Here is a 15,152-nt window from a genome sequence, read left to right as displayed (position 1 = left end):
TCTGCTTGTGTGTGTGTAGTTGGGTGTGTGTGTATGTATGCATGTGCTGGTTGATAAGGGAGGAGTGACAACTGTTGATTTCAATTGACATAGCCCATTTGTGTCCTTAATTAAAGTAGATACAAATCAGAATATTTTTATGCACTTAGCCATTTTTCCCCTCCTAACAGGTCTTGGACTTTGAAATTTGATGGTAAAATGGATTGGATGGTAAAAGTAATAAAGGAGAAGTCAGTTCATCCATGATTTAATCTATATGGTAAAATCTATCAAAATTCAAAGATTTATAAGGTTGCATGTTAGGAAGAAGTGTTTTGGTTACCGATATAATCTACTAGTGCCCACAGTTTCCACCCTCCTCCACGCTCCTCATGGCTGCCTGGCCTGACAGCATTTGAAAGGTGGGGCATTGTGCATGCCTTAACATTTAGTTTTAATTTGTACTCCCTAAAATTTTTATGTGTAAATATTTTCCAATTTAAATGTTTAACCATAAAATATATTTAGAGACTGAAAACAGAAAATATCATATTTATGATAATTTGCCATTTTAAGAAAGGACACAGTGCTTCTCAAGTAAGTAGTTGTATGATCTGACTCTTCAGGTGATGACAGCTTTGTTGATTGACAGGCAAGTGGAGGGGTTTGTCTGGGCACTCCATCATTAATACAGGTGTAAATCACCTGGTGGTGCAGAAAACAAACATGTGGTACATGTATTTATATCTAAATTATAATATTTATTCCCCACCTAAGCGACAATGTATTCTGAAAAAGGGTTACTGGGATCCTTTCTTTCCGCATGGGTTTCACATTGCTCAATGAAAATATGTTACAGTTGTTGAAAAAAGGTTTTTATGAGCATATTTGAATCATATTTTCTATCATAATCTCAATTATCTTTAAAAATCTAGAATCCTGCTTTTCATGTATGTAAGTGGAAGAGCTAACTAGAAAGCTTTTTATCATTAGATAAAAGTTAATGGTGTCTTTACTTCCCAACATCCCCCAAATTTGTCTGTCATATATTTTGATATCCAAATTAGTGCCTTATATATGTAGCACCCACCCTTAATTTTGTCCTTGAATAATTTTAACTGTATAAAGTTTGCCTCCTTTTAACAAGGTGGGAATGACGGTACATGTACGATAAGCTGTTTGATACCAGAGAGTGTATGGTACTTAGCATCTTCTCAGGCCCAAGTGTTTTTAGAACTGAGAAGAAATAGCCTTCAAAGACCATTTCCCCAGTCATCTGGCTTTTTAAAGAGGACTAAGCTTGTCCAAAACTGAGCTCCTCATCTTCATCTTGAACTTACTCCTGCCAGGGATTGCTTCTTCTTATGCAAGTACTTTTCCTCCCATTGCCCAGGCCAAAAATCTGGGTATCATCCTTGACTTCTCTCTTTCTTTTATACCCCATGCCCAATCTTTCAAAAAATTCCTTGGTTTTATGTTCAGATTATGTCCAGAACCTGTCACTTTTTACCGCTTCCATTGCTCTAGCTTTATTCAAGTTACCATCGTCTTTTGCTTTGATTATTATAGTAGCCTCTTAACTGGTTCCCTCCTTTCACCTTTGCTTTTTTTTTTTCTCTTCGTACAAAGCAGTCAGAATGATCTGAGGACAATGTAGGCAGAGTGTGTTCTTCCTTTGATTAAAAGCCACAGTGGCTGCCCACTTATCCACTGCATATGAGAATCTACATGATCTGCCTCCATTACCCTCTTCTCTCTCTGAACTCATGTCCTCAGACTTCCCTACTTCCCTCTCGCCTTTCCAACCACACTGGACTCTTTGCTGTTTCTCATATATGCTGGGCATGTTCCTGCCTCAGGCTTTTGCACTGGCTCTTGTTCAACTTCTGCCTGTACACTTCTGCTAGATATCTGCACAATGGGCTCTACCTATCCTTTAGTGTCTCATTACCATGAAAGTATCTTCACTATCTTTAAACTTACAACTTGTTTTCTTGGCTGTCTGTATCCTCCCTACCTTGTTTAGCATTGTTTTCCCCTCTCTGACACCGCTTTCTAGCAAACTACACTGTTGGTTTGTTTGTTTTAGTCATCACCTACTACAATGTGAGATCTCTGAAGGCAGGATTTTTTTTTTTTTTTTTTTCAATGTCATAGTCACAGCCCAGAACAGTGCTTGGTACATGGCATATTGTAAATAATCATTCTCATTAATTTACTCTTTTCTGTGGATAAATTTTCACTTCCATCATTTACCTAGATTTTCCTCTGTGCTTCTTGGACAATTTCACACAAGTGTTAGATCTTGACTCATGAGTTGACTTTGAACAGATAGAAAGAAGCCAGAGGCATTAAAAGAGCTGGGAGAGGGTTTGCAGAGATACTGATGTAGGAAGAGAGCAGTGTGTGAAGATTTGAGGGTGGAAAGAAGCAAGAGTGTATGAAAGGAAATGGTGCGAGAACAACATACAAAAGTTAACAGCAAACAGATTATCAAGTGTATTGTATATCATACCAAGGTATCTGAATTTATCCTCTAAGCAGTGGTGAGTCATTAGAAGATTACACAGGGGTTGACTTACTCAGATTAGGATTTTGGGGAAAAAAACTCTGCAAAGTAAATTCCTTTTAGAAATTATGAACTCTTCAAATGTGTAGATGGGTATAGAGAACAATTTTTCTCGGAAGTATCATGAAATAATATTCTATACCTAAATAAACTTGGATCCAAGTTATAGACACAGTTATATTTGCACATCTGAGCATGAGCAAAGGCTTGTGTGATCTATGTAAAAATAATGCCTTTGGACCCTGTCACAATTTTAAGAATTTTGTATTACTGAAATGATGTTTCTGCTTTACCATCATGACAGGAGGCTTATTACTGTACTTCCTAATCATTGAATGTATTTTGATATTATTTGCAGCTAAAGAGAAAATGATAACTTTCATTTTAATCAGAGGCAGTTTCAATTACTCTTCAATCTATTCATAAAGAAAAATGGACTAAAATTTTTAGTATGGAATCCAATTTCATTTTGAAAACCAAGACTTTTCTTTGTGGAAGAAAATATAATCCATAGAGGAGGAAATTTTATTTATAGAGGAGGTGTTGGAGGATGATATTTTAGAGACAGTATGCAGGTTGCCAAACAGCAATTGTGCTTTTGTGGGTAAAGAGCCTCTACCAGGTGGACAGACTCTGGAAACAGCCACATGTTCAATTAAAATGTTTTAGTAAATTTATTGAGAGTCAGGTAGTTTTTCGTTTTTATCTCAACTTCCAGCACATCAAAGGAACTTAGCTTTAATTGCCTCTTGCAGGAATTAATCTGTATGGAAGCCTATCTCTAAATAGCCAGAGAGGCCATGACCAAATGTGAAGCCAATCTTCTCTCCACACTTGCAAGTGCCCCAAAGAGATTTGCTCACATGTAAACAGACCCCTATTGGGTTCCTATTAGTAGAGTTAGCAAAACTTATTTTAAATTGAAATTTTAGAAATTCTAATAACTTTTTGTCAGTTGGGGTTTTTGATTCCAAGAAAGAGAAACTGGTTAGTTATTTTAAGCCCCCAAAGACTTTACTGGAAGGCTAATGGGGGAAGAAAGGGGAATACAAGTTGATGGGAATGTGGAGTCTGATATAGAAAATTTACAGATGCCAGAGAGCTCTGGGGAAAGCAGGAGCCACAGTTATAGCAGAATTCTATTGCTGCTGCAAGGAATCTGGTCTCCAGAAACAACTTCATGTTTCAGGCTGCCAGAAGCAAGTGGCTGATAGGCTAACAGGGAGTGGGTAAAACAGAGAGCAGCTCTGTCCTTTTCTGTCCTCAGTGGGAGGCAATAGTACAAGGTAGGTCTTAACTACTAAGATAATCCCAAATGGAGAATTTCATCCAAAGGGAGACCACAGTGCTCATAAGGAATCATGGGTTAGGGAGATTGGGTACTCTCAAAATGATAACTATGTCCTCCATTTGTTATTTGATTGTATGTTGTCTTGCTTTGTTTGAAGTGACTGGTAGGATTGGGGTAAGGATTTCTCCTTTGTAAGTTGGCTTAAAATATCCATGTATCTATAGCTATGCACATGGTATATAGATTTCTTTCTCTTGTGGAAAAGTGGCTGTGGGTTGGAATGGAAAGTGAGGAAGGTTTTATACAGACCAAATTTACGGTCTGCCTATAGTAACTCAGGATTATTTATAGTACTGGAGACGCAAATTGTTGGTTTCCATTATGCTTGAATTGCTCTTCTTTTCCCATGCCCAGTACTTCTGAGTTACTAACGAAAGAAGGCAGAGTAAACAAAAAAAGTCTTTGTATATTTTTCTTCAAATTGGGTTAACATCAAAGAGAACCACTGATTAAAACTGAAGCAGATGTATGTGCACATACGTACATGCACACAGAAACCTTTATGAATATATTTATACATTTTATATACTCTTAACTGTTAAGAGTCAATTGCAGGCCTGCTGTCCCTAAACATTTTAATAGGAGTTTCTTAAGAACAATTTTTTATAACCATATGATAATTGTCAAAATCAAAAAATTAATATGTACATAATACTGCAGTCTATAGAATTTATTCAGATTTTACCAATTGGCCACATGTCCTTTGTAGGAAAAGAAAATCTCAGATCCTGTAGTTTTGTTTCTTTTGAGATGGAGTCTTGCTCTGTCATCCAGGCTGGAGTGCAGTGGCACCATCTCAACTCACTGCAATCTCTGTCTCTCCAGTTCCAACGATTCTCCTGCCTCAGCCTCCCGAGTAGTTGGGATTACAGGCATCCACCACCATGCCTAAGTTTTGTATTTTTAGTAGATATGGGGTTTCACCGTGTTGGCCAGGCTGTTCTCAAACTCCTGACCTCAGGTGATTTGCCTGCCTCGGCCTCTCCAAAGTGCTAGGAATACAGGCGTGAGCCACTGCACCCAGCCTTTTTTTTCTGTTATCATGTCTTGTTGGTCTTTGAAATGTGAAATACTCCATCATTAATTTGGAAACAAAACTTTTCTTTATTGATATATTTTAATAATTTGGCCATTATTTTATAAAAAGTCCCTCATCTGGTGTTTGGCTGATTATTCCTTATGAATCAATTTAGGTTATAGACTTTTGACAGGAGAAAACAAAAATGATGCTGTAGTTTCAGCATGTCGTGTCAGGAAACACATGAAGTCAAATCTAATTTCTGGTGATAGTAACTTTATCAGTTGGTTAAGGTGGCTTCACTGCGGGTTTCTCCATTGTAAAGTTATTGTTTTCCTTTTGTAATTAGTAAGTATTTAGTGTGGAGATACTTTGAGACAATGGAAATAATCTGTTTCCTGTCCAACTTTTGCCTACTGATTATAGTATTTATTGATAATTCTTGTCAAATGTTGATTTTTCTAATTAAATTATTCCTTCTAAATTTAAAAGTTGGATTTTTATTGCAAGGAATGACTTTCCTTATTTGTTTATTTGTATGAGGGTGGACAAATGAATACTTATTCACCGTGCTATTAGCATTTATTTTTATTATTTTGATGCTGAAATTATCCAAGATTTTCCCAATGTTAGCCCTTCTAATGGGCTAACTTTAGTTTACTTCCCCAAGCGTCTTCCCTATAGCACAGTGCTTTGTATAATACTTAATAACCATATTGGATTTGCCAATAAACCAAGCATCATTTCCTCTAAAATTTTCTACCTTACCAAAGTAAACTTTTCTAAAAAGCAAATTCAGGAGAATGTACAAAACTGTGTATATATATCATGGGTTGAACATAATTCATATTTTTCTTATTTTGTCTAATCTATGACTTTTGACTTTTAATATAATTTCCTTTATATCTATTCGTTATTTTACAAAATATAAGATATTTTTCAAAATTTAGAGTAAGTAGTCAGTTGAGTCTCTTGTCGGAAATAACAGACAAGTTGGTTTGTGTGTTACCTCTCCATCTGCCATCCTAAGGGAACTTGGGAAACCTCAGGCAAGATTAATGACAGTAGAAATTTTGTTCCATGATTAACTTATATTCTATCAGACACCGCTTTGGAACAGGTTTATAACCTTCTTTCCTCTATGCTATTTCCCCACACTATTTGCTTAAAGATTTTTTTTTTCAAATTAGTCATCATTCACTTATTATTTCCTTTGTAGAAAAATTAAGAATTATAAAAGAGACAAAATACCAAAATACTACTTGTACTTTGATTAAGTCTTGAGAGAATTTTTAAATGGCACCTGCAACTTACCCTAGACCTGGTGAAATGTCTTGTGAGGACAATATTAACTCATCCAACATTAACAGAATGGTACTTATGTGGCAGGCATTATGCTCAGGGCTTAATTAAGTTTTTGCTCCATCTTCAAAAGACTAACAGTATAGTTGGAGATGAGGTCCATAAGCAAAAATCCCCAAAAAGTTAACAAGAGCAGTATACAAGTTGTTCTGAAAATAAGGGAGCGGTGCTGACTTCTCCTGGAGGAAGCTAGTGAGCAAGGTGCTTTTGAGAATAAGTGCACATCAGTGTCCGAGAAAAGAGATTTTCTTCATATATTTTGGGATGATTGAAATCAAATAGTTTATTCTAAATGATACTATAATTGAGTTGAACAAAAATACTGATCATTTTAAATTAAACAAAGAATGTTATAAAACCAGTGTTATTAGTTTGGGAACATGTTCTGTCTGACAAATTTGCTCTGGTATAATTAGGTGACATAATGATCAAACAAATGAATGGAAATAGTAAATGAAGCCTATCTCGAAAGTTGTAAAGCTTTTGATTTCTTTTGTCTGACGTAATTGGATTATTATGATTCTTCATATTGAATAATTAAAAAATACTAAACCTTGTGTCCAGAAATCCCTGAAAAGGGGATGTGCATGGTTAAGCTCCATGACTGAATGAAATCCTTTACATTACAAGTCAATTTTTTGGCGAATTTGCACTTAGGTATATTTTTCTCTGAAAGAATCCTTAAGCCTTATCAGATTCTCAGTGGGTCCCTTGAATCACTCCAAATTAAGAAGCATTTGTGGAGTGGTATGCTGAAAGTAGAACAATTATTATGCTGAAAGTACAAGTCCATTAGAATTTTAGCCCCAGACTAGCTACACTCAGTACAGTCTTAGACTAATAATTTAATTTTCCTATGCTTTAGTTTCTTCATTTCTAAACCAAGAGATTTAACTAAGGTCAGTGCTCCTCCACAGACATATTCTCAATTGACAAGTACATCTTAAAGATTTTTACAACTTCAAGTGGCCACAGGTTCAGTTTTATAGCCTTTACAGTGTTGGCACTAACAGTGTACTAAGAAATTTGAATCTTGCTGTTCAGTTTCCCTTGAAAAACATTTGTCTACTCTGGGCCCATATTACTGCACAGCAGCCCTTTGGAGATCAGTGCTAATACATTTGGGCAATTGAATGTGCTCAGGGTCTCCACAGACCCCACCATGCCCTACAGTCTCACAGCAGCCTGCTCCACCAATTTATATGGCTTTCTGGCTCTGGAAGCATTTGGTATGGTCTCCTCAGATATGCACAGTACACCATTAAGCTAAGGAAAGAGACTATATCAGATTATCGGGAGGTGATAACAGTGCTATGAATGGACAGCTTCAGTGCGCCTTTACTGAGATAATTCTGAGGCTCACTGTGTTCCTATATGTACCCTGATTGTGGAGGAAGTTTTAACACTTTTTGCTGAAATCAGTTTCTCTGCTTGGAGCTGAAACTGATCATCAACTTATATTGGGCATCTTATATGATACTCTTACACATTTGCCGGGAACCAATATTTTAGGATGTTATGTTATACCAAAGAGGATCTGAAATTGTTAGAAAGTGTATGATAAAACTGCTCAGGCCCTGTATTTGCACAAGCAAAATGAAACCTGAAGTAATTGTACATTTCAAGTTACTTCATTGACTAGATCAGGGATCTGCAAGATTTTCTGTAAAGAGACAGGAAATATCTGTTTGTTTTGCAGGCCGTATTATCTTTTTTATAAGCACATAAGGCATCTTAGACAATACATAAATGCATACATGAATGATCATGGCTGTGCTTCAATAAAACCTTACTTAGAAATACAGGTAGAGATCGCTTCTCGGCCTTTTGGCTAAGATCAAGTGTAGAAATACAGGTAGATTTGGCTTGTGGGTTGTAATTTGCCAGCCCCTAGGGTAGGTAATCATTAGAATATGGTGTCTACGAAGAATAATCACAAAGATTAAAACAGGATGCTACTACAGGAGGTATTAGAAAAGAAGACCCACAGGAAAAGTGATCTGGGATTGCTTAATTTCACCAAGAGGAGACTCTTGGGTAATATAATTTATGTTTGACATAGAAAATAATTTCTTGACAATAAAAGTGGTTACATTTTAGAATGATTATTATGGCAGTTTGCAGACTCTTTCTAAAGGTTGTAAACATAGTATAATTTTTCATCTTTCTGAGTTAGTTTTCAAAGATATTTGAACAGGATAATCTCTAGGCACTGGGAGACGAACAACTAGAAATGTAAATTCAAACAGTTTTACATTCACTGTCGTTCATCTCCCATTGGACAGAAGCAGACCAACAGTTCAGATTTCTGATGTTTATATTAGTAGTTAGTACTTTCATATTCTTAGGAAAGGATTTTTTAAACCCCTTTCCTAATCTCTGAAATGCCCAAGTGTTCTAAGTAGCATGGTTGATTAACATATAACGAATCTATTAGTAGTGCATTTAATGATGATGAAATGCTACATACATTTAAAATAACAGATATAATAGCTCACTTAACTGAATTATCCTAAAGTTCTTTTGGAATCCTCAGAATACATTTACTTGTTCTCTGAAGTTATCTGTGCAGACTACTGTGATTTCGTGAAGGGAGAACTCAAGATCATACACCTACTTTTCATTTACTTTTTGGTCATGTTTCATGTGTCTCTACCTTAAGGCAATAGCTACAGTAACTTTAGCTGGCTTTGGGCTACTATCTCACTTATATCAAATAGATTCATAGAGAAATATGGTGACAGCATTGGCGGGGAGTTTGGAAGACATCTAATTCAAGCCTCTCATATTTAGGACAAAGAAATGAGAACCCTAGGTTGAGTTTTCGTGCACCTGATGAGGAACTAGAACTTCAGATAGACTGTTTATTACACAAAAATAACTTTTAAATTTGAGATTTTTTTGGCCAAAAAATTTTATAAGGCAGTAAACTCAAGTCTCATAGATCTATGTAGGATTTGTTGTTGTATATAACATTTAAGTTTAAATACCCAATTCTTTTTGAGGGCTGGACTCTGATCATTCTGGCTGTTAATTATTTTATTTTCTTAACATGAGTTCTGTATTATGAGAATTTATGCTCTCCATTCCAATACTGGAATAAAATAAGAGTATGATACTAGAGATTGCCATCCCATGTGGTGTGTTAAAGATTCAATCGATTCTGTTGCAGTCTCACTGGGAAGGAGCAATAGGGAGACAAATGTGGTCACTGCATCATACATATTAGATGGTAAATAAAATTTAATAAAGAGCAGAGACCTTTTTCCTGTTAGGAGGGAATAAATTTGAGCATAATTGCAAATTAAAATTTTATCTGGGAATATCTATGTCTTACAGACATTCTATAATGAAGAAAAAATAAGCTATTTTCTAGTGTAAATCTTAAGTCATAATGATGCGTATGTGTGTGCGTGCACAACAAAATAGGTGTAATGACCTCATCTATTCCATTATATTTTACCATCTCTTATACATGTGATTAAAGTTGCTCCCCTTAAAGTATGGACATAGGGAGGCTTTGAACTTATTTCAGGGATTCCACATTTAACCAAGAAGTTTTTTGGAAAGCTTAACTTAGATTTACCATACCAATTAGTTTTTAACTGTTTGTGTTTGTGTGTGAATAATCTGTGAGAAAAATTAGTCTCATTAAATTAGTCACTATTTCAGCATGACGAGCATAAATAGTCTCTTCTAGCTTAATCACGTGGAACGTGCAACTTGACCCTGAACAATTTTACCCTTAGGTGGTTTTATGCTACTGATATCAAAGAAATATATTATCATCTCTGAATACAATTCCAAAAGAGGAGTTCCAAAAATTACAACAGCATCATATTTGGAGGACTGATTTCCTTAAGATGAATTACATCTGGTACATTTAACATTAATTTTTTAAAAAATGAAGCATGACTTACAGTAACATGCACAGATCGTAGTGTGCAGTTTAAAAATTTTGAAATGAGCATACACCTTTGTAACTTACACACTTATCAAAATACAGAACATCTCATCACCACAGGTTTCTCCTGCTCCATTACATCATCCCCTGAATTGAAGCTGCACCCCTGGCCCCCTTCATGGCCACCCAGGCAACCACTGCTCTGGTTTCTATCACCATAGTTTAGTCATTCCTCCTCCAGAATGCCATATAAATGGCATCATCACATATTCCCTCTATTGTGTCTGACTTCTTTACTGCAGAATGTTTTTTGAGGTGCATCCATGATGTTACATGTATCAGCAGTTCATTTCTTTTTATTGTTGAGTATGAATGTTTTTATGAGCTCTTGTTTTCTGATGTGAGTTAAAACTATGTGAGAAGAACGAATTATCTTCTTAGAAGTTACAGAATAAGGCTATATTTGAAGATTTTCTCCTCTACATAGGTCACTTCATACTATAACTTATCCTATTACACAAAGTATATCTACGTAAACAAAATTATTCTAATCACAATGAAAACTACTAGTTCAAATATTTTACAATAAATATTTTAGGAAAGACATTGTATCAGGGTATTAGAGTTTTTAATATATACATAGTTAACATTCATTCATTTTGTTAAATACTTATTGAAAGCCTGCTACATGGCAGACATAATACTATAAGAATTTTCTCATGTTTTGAAATGATATATAAAAGCTCTAGAAGAAATGAAGTATTAGTAACTGATCTAAATCTCTGTATTTATTTATAATTGATAATTACCAGTTTTAGTATTTATCTGTCACGTTATAGGCTGATGCAAATGAAAAAAAAAGTTATTTGTGAAGATACAGGATCTGAGAAAAGTGAGTGCCTATACATCATTTTTCAAAAACTGTCCTGGAGGCTTTCTTTGCTGCTTGTTCTTGAAAAGTGGACTCCATGGGGTTGAGGCATCATGGAGATTTTAATTAAGTTTTAATTAAATGTTTTTCATGGTTTTGCATAATAAGGAGATAGTATCAAATCTAATTCCTGAGAAATCTAACATGCATCCTGGTAATCAACACATGAGGAAACTCTAAGCATCCACATATAATTTAGTGCTCTTTCGATTAAGTATATTTTAAAAGGATAATCCTACACAGTTTCTGAATATATTCATTAAAATTGGTAAACTTAGTAGAACACTCTAGGGAAGAAATTTTTTAATAAAACTTCAAATTTTTGTTGGTTTGATATACTGACAATTTAATAATTTAATGTCTCTGAAATTAGTTTGTGTATATTTTATTTGCTAATTTGTACAAATATTACATAAATACTCTTGGATTTTTAAAAGTCTAAGGACACAGATTATAAAGTGTCATATCACTTTCAAATGTGTGAAGATAGTAAGAGTTGCCTACATTGTTTGTAATTGGGGGTAATAATATATTCACACCATAGAATTGTAAGGCTTACCTAAGATAGGATCTCAAAGTATTTCACTGTTACACCTTGGGTAGAAGGAATACTTTAGGCCTTATATCCAAATGAAGTTGTATGGGTAATTACAAACATTAACTAACAGGATTGAACATATAAAATATATCACAGTTTTTTCATTGCTTAATTTTTAATACATTGTAAGCCTTAAGCAATTGAAAGTGTCTTGTGCCCTTGACTTTTAAGAGATGAGTTTTAAAAACTTATAACATGTAACATACTCCAATTGAACAAACGTATGTTGAGTTTTAACTATTTGCTAAGGATTATATTAAGTACTGGGAATACAAAGATGAATAATGCAGGATTCCTCACTTCCTTTGCCTTATTCAGCTTTTTCCCTTACTCCTTTTAGTTTTTTCATTCAATAGTTATTTTTTCTCCTAATTTTAAGGTCTACCTTTTAACTGTAAAAGGATAGATTGAACTAGATGATGTCTAAGTTTTCTTCCAATTCTGCAATTCTATGCCTTCTAAATGTGTGCTTTGAATGCTAACATGGATATGTGCAAACACTGAGGCACGTTTTGCTTAGACATGCAGCAAATTTGAAATTCGTTTATATCCATGTTTAAGAAACTCAGCTTCAGAGTCAGATGGGCCTAGGTACAAATATTTACCACTCAGGCAAGCTACCAAATATCTGAATTTTTCCCTGTGGCGTATTTTATAAAGTGGGGATAAAAATACTACTTCCTTTATAAAGCATTATGAAGACTATATGAGAGAATGCATGTAAAAGACTTAAACAGATGCATTCAGAATATAATAAACTCAAAATAAGTATTAGTCATTATTCATCAGGTGGTTTAAATATAGGTAATTTACTTGTTTGGAAAAATATTCCTAAGTATTCACAAGTTAGGTAAAGTGCATTTGTCCTTATTTTACAAGAGGAGTTAGTGAACTTTAGTGAGGATGACAAAATAAATGTATTTTCTGTCTCTGCTAGTCAGGTTCCTGTCAAGAACCATGCTCAGAGATTCTTTGTTGGTGGCAGACTATCACACGGTGGAATCATCTTACATCTAGTATTTTCATTGCTCAGCACTGTGCTGAAAACAACAGCTCTACCACATTTGCCCAGTGAGCAAATGATTGGCTGGATGAATGGATGAAAATGTTTGCTGTTAATACACTAAATACAAAACAAAAATTTGCCTGAGGCAATATTAGTAAATAGTTAATAGAGACAAGATTTTAGCTTTACTACTTGTTGGTACTTTTACATAATTTCCTAATCCTCTATTTCTTACAGTGATGCATACACATGGACAACATTACAGTATAGTGACTTCACAAAATGTGATGTAATCATATTTTTTACTTATTTGTAACAAGAATCCCTACTGCGGTAGCTAGCATTAATTTTCCTATTTTATTTTCAGAAAATGTGGGACCAGAAAAAAATAGACAACCTAATGTGACAGACTGATTTTTAATCGATCCAGTAAATGTTACCCTGTTTCAGAGAGAGGTGCTTCTTTCCCAAAGTTGTAGCGTTATCTCACCTATTCGTAGCCAAAGATGTCCTTATGACTTTAAGATGCACTTTCCAGCAGTGCCCTGGAGCTCTTTTGCATTCCCATGGACCTGTTATGATTATGGAACCCCATTAAGAAGATTTCCTTTGAGATATTGAGATAAAAAATACAGAATGTGTATCATTAAACGTTATAACATTGGACCTAAATCATGCTTCCCTTTCTGTATCTTTGATCTTAATGATCTGAGTTTGGACCAGTAAGGTATTATGCTCTTAGAACAGCTGCTGAGGTATAAAAGAGCATTTTAGAGAGGGATGGAGATTGTGAAATATGAATTGAAATCAGGGCTAGTGAAGTTAATTCAGCAGCTGTGTATAAAGAAGCATTTTGATGTCTAGTATGGTAATGCACCAATACTTATCGTCAGATAATTTTAATTAAGCAAACTTTAAAGTATTAAAAATTAGAAATACTGTTTAATTAAATCTTAAAGTATTAAAAACTAGAAATATTTTTAGACTTTTCTCCTCTATGTTTTGTATGTGGAGTCAGAGGGAGAGTAGAAATATAATGAGGACCTAAAAAACTGCCAGTAGGAAAATCAGTTGAAATAATCCAGATGCTTCTACTATTTTAAAGGTCAAATCTGGTTTGCTCATAAAGCCCAGAGTAGTATGAGAGGAGATGTTTAATAAATCTTGGAATTTGGTAGTAGAATAAAAGTGGTGAATTTACAGACCTTAAGCTTGGTTGCTTGGATTTTCACATTATGCCATCTAAGAGTGGAAAAGATTTCTTCCAGCTGTAAAATTGTGGGTTAAAAGAAATGTCACACTTTAACTTTTTTTCCTTTTTAAATCCATATGCTCTGAATGTTACCAGATTTTCAGACTTTAGGAACTGAAGGCTTTTTATTCATAGGACAGGCTTTGCAGGAACTACTATACTGCAAATTCATCCCCATAACTCTCCTAAAATACATATATTTTTCTTTGGAAATACCAACTCTTGGATAGCAAGAATAATTTCCTTGTGGCTTTCATAGCTTTTGGCTTTTGTCTGAAAGATCCAGAAAGTGCAGAGGTTATGATGTATTGCTTTAGTGACACGAACACTTGTCCCTTAGGATTGACATTTCAGGAACTTCTTCATGTGTTACAAAGCCACATGCAGAGAGTGCTTGAAAGTCACTGGATAGCTGACTTCACCCACAGGGAGAGTGACATGGACCTGGAGTAAAGCCTTTTCAGTGAAAACCTTTAGGCATAATTAGATTATTCTAGCAGATTCATGTCAATCCAGCCATCTCCAGAGGATGCTGAGGGCTACCAGTCTCACATGACAGCTTTCACTGGCTGGTTGACGCTGAACTCTGAGTTAACTTCAGGGACCTTTTGAATTGCCTTCAGGGTGTGGCACAAGAATGCAGCAGGCTCAAGAGATTTTAAAGATTCATTCTCCGTATGAGTTGGCCCTAGGGATTCAGAGAGAAACTGAGATGGTGGTGATAATTCTAGGGCCCTGTGAAATGTAAGCTATCTATAAAATACTGATGCAACGTATAGTGAGCTAATCTGGTGTTAGTGCATTAGTATGCCAATCCTGGCATAATAAACACAAAATATTTATGAAATGCTTAACTGACATATATTGAAATATACATCAAATATTGGTATCAAAAGAGGGCTGATACTATGTGGTAGGTTAGTTGGGTTTACATAATCTTTGCTTGAACATTGTTATTATGGGAAGCATGGTTTTAAAGGAACAGTTCAATTACATACTCATTAGTTCTCGTATGCACAAATATTTAGAGAGATTTTGTTACAAATATGTTAGGTGCTTACCCATTATCTGTTTTCTTCCATTGTTGTTTAGGCCAAGACAATGTAAGCCTTTTATGACCTTCCTGCTGCCTACTTTCTCAGCCATGAGATCCCATTCTGACCAATGAGGTCTAAGGTCCAC

General features: G+C 35.0%; 1 protein-coding gene across 1 annotated transcript in view; it reads left to right on the top strand.

Annotated features, from left to right (window-relative positions):
* LOC113224940 (EGF-like and EMI domain-containing protein 1) overlaps positions 1-15,152 on the top strand; it is a 608,761-nt gene that overhangs the window by 91,611 nt on the left and 501,998 nt on the right. The window lies entirely within an intron of this gene.

Source organism: Piliocolobus tephrosceles, chromosome 2 (assembly GCF_002776525.5).
Source record: "Piliocolobus tephrosceles isolate RC106 chromosome 2, ASM277652v3, whole genome shotgun sequence".
Classification (NCBI taxonomy): domain Eukaryota; kingdom Metazoa; phylum Chordata; class Mammalia; order Primates; family Cercopithecidae; genus Piliocolobus; species Piliocolobus tephrosceles.
Note: the sequence above shows the minus strand (reverse complement) of the source record. Positions and strands in the feature narration are given on the sequence as shown.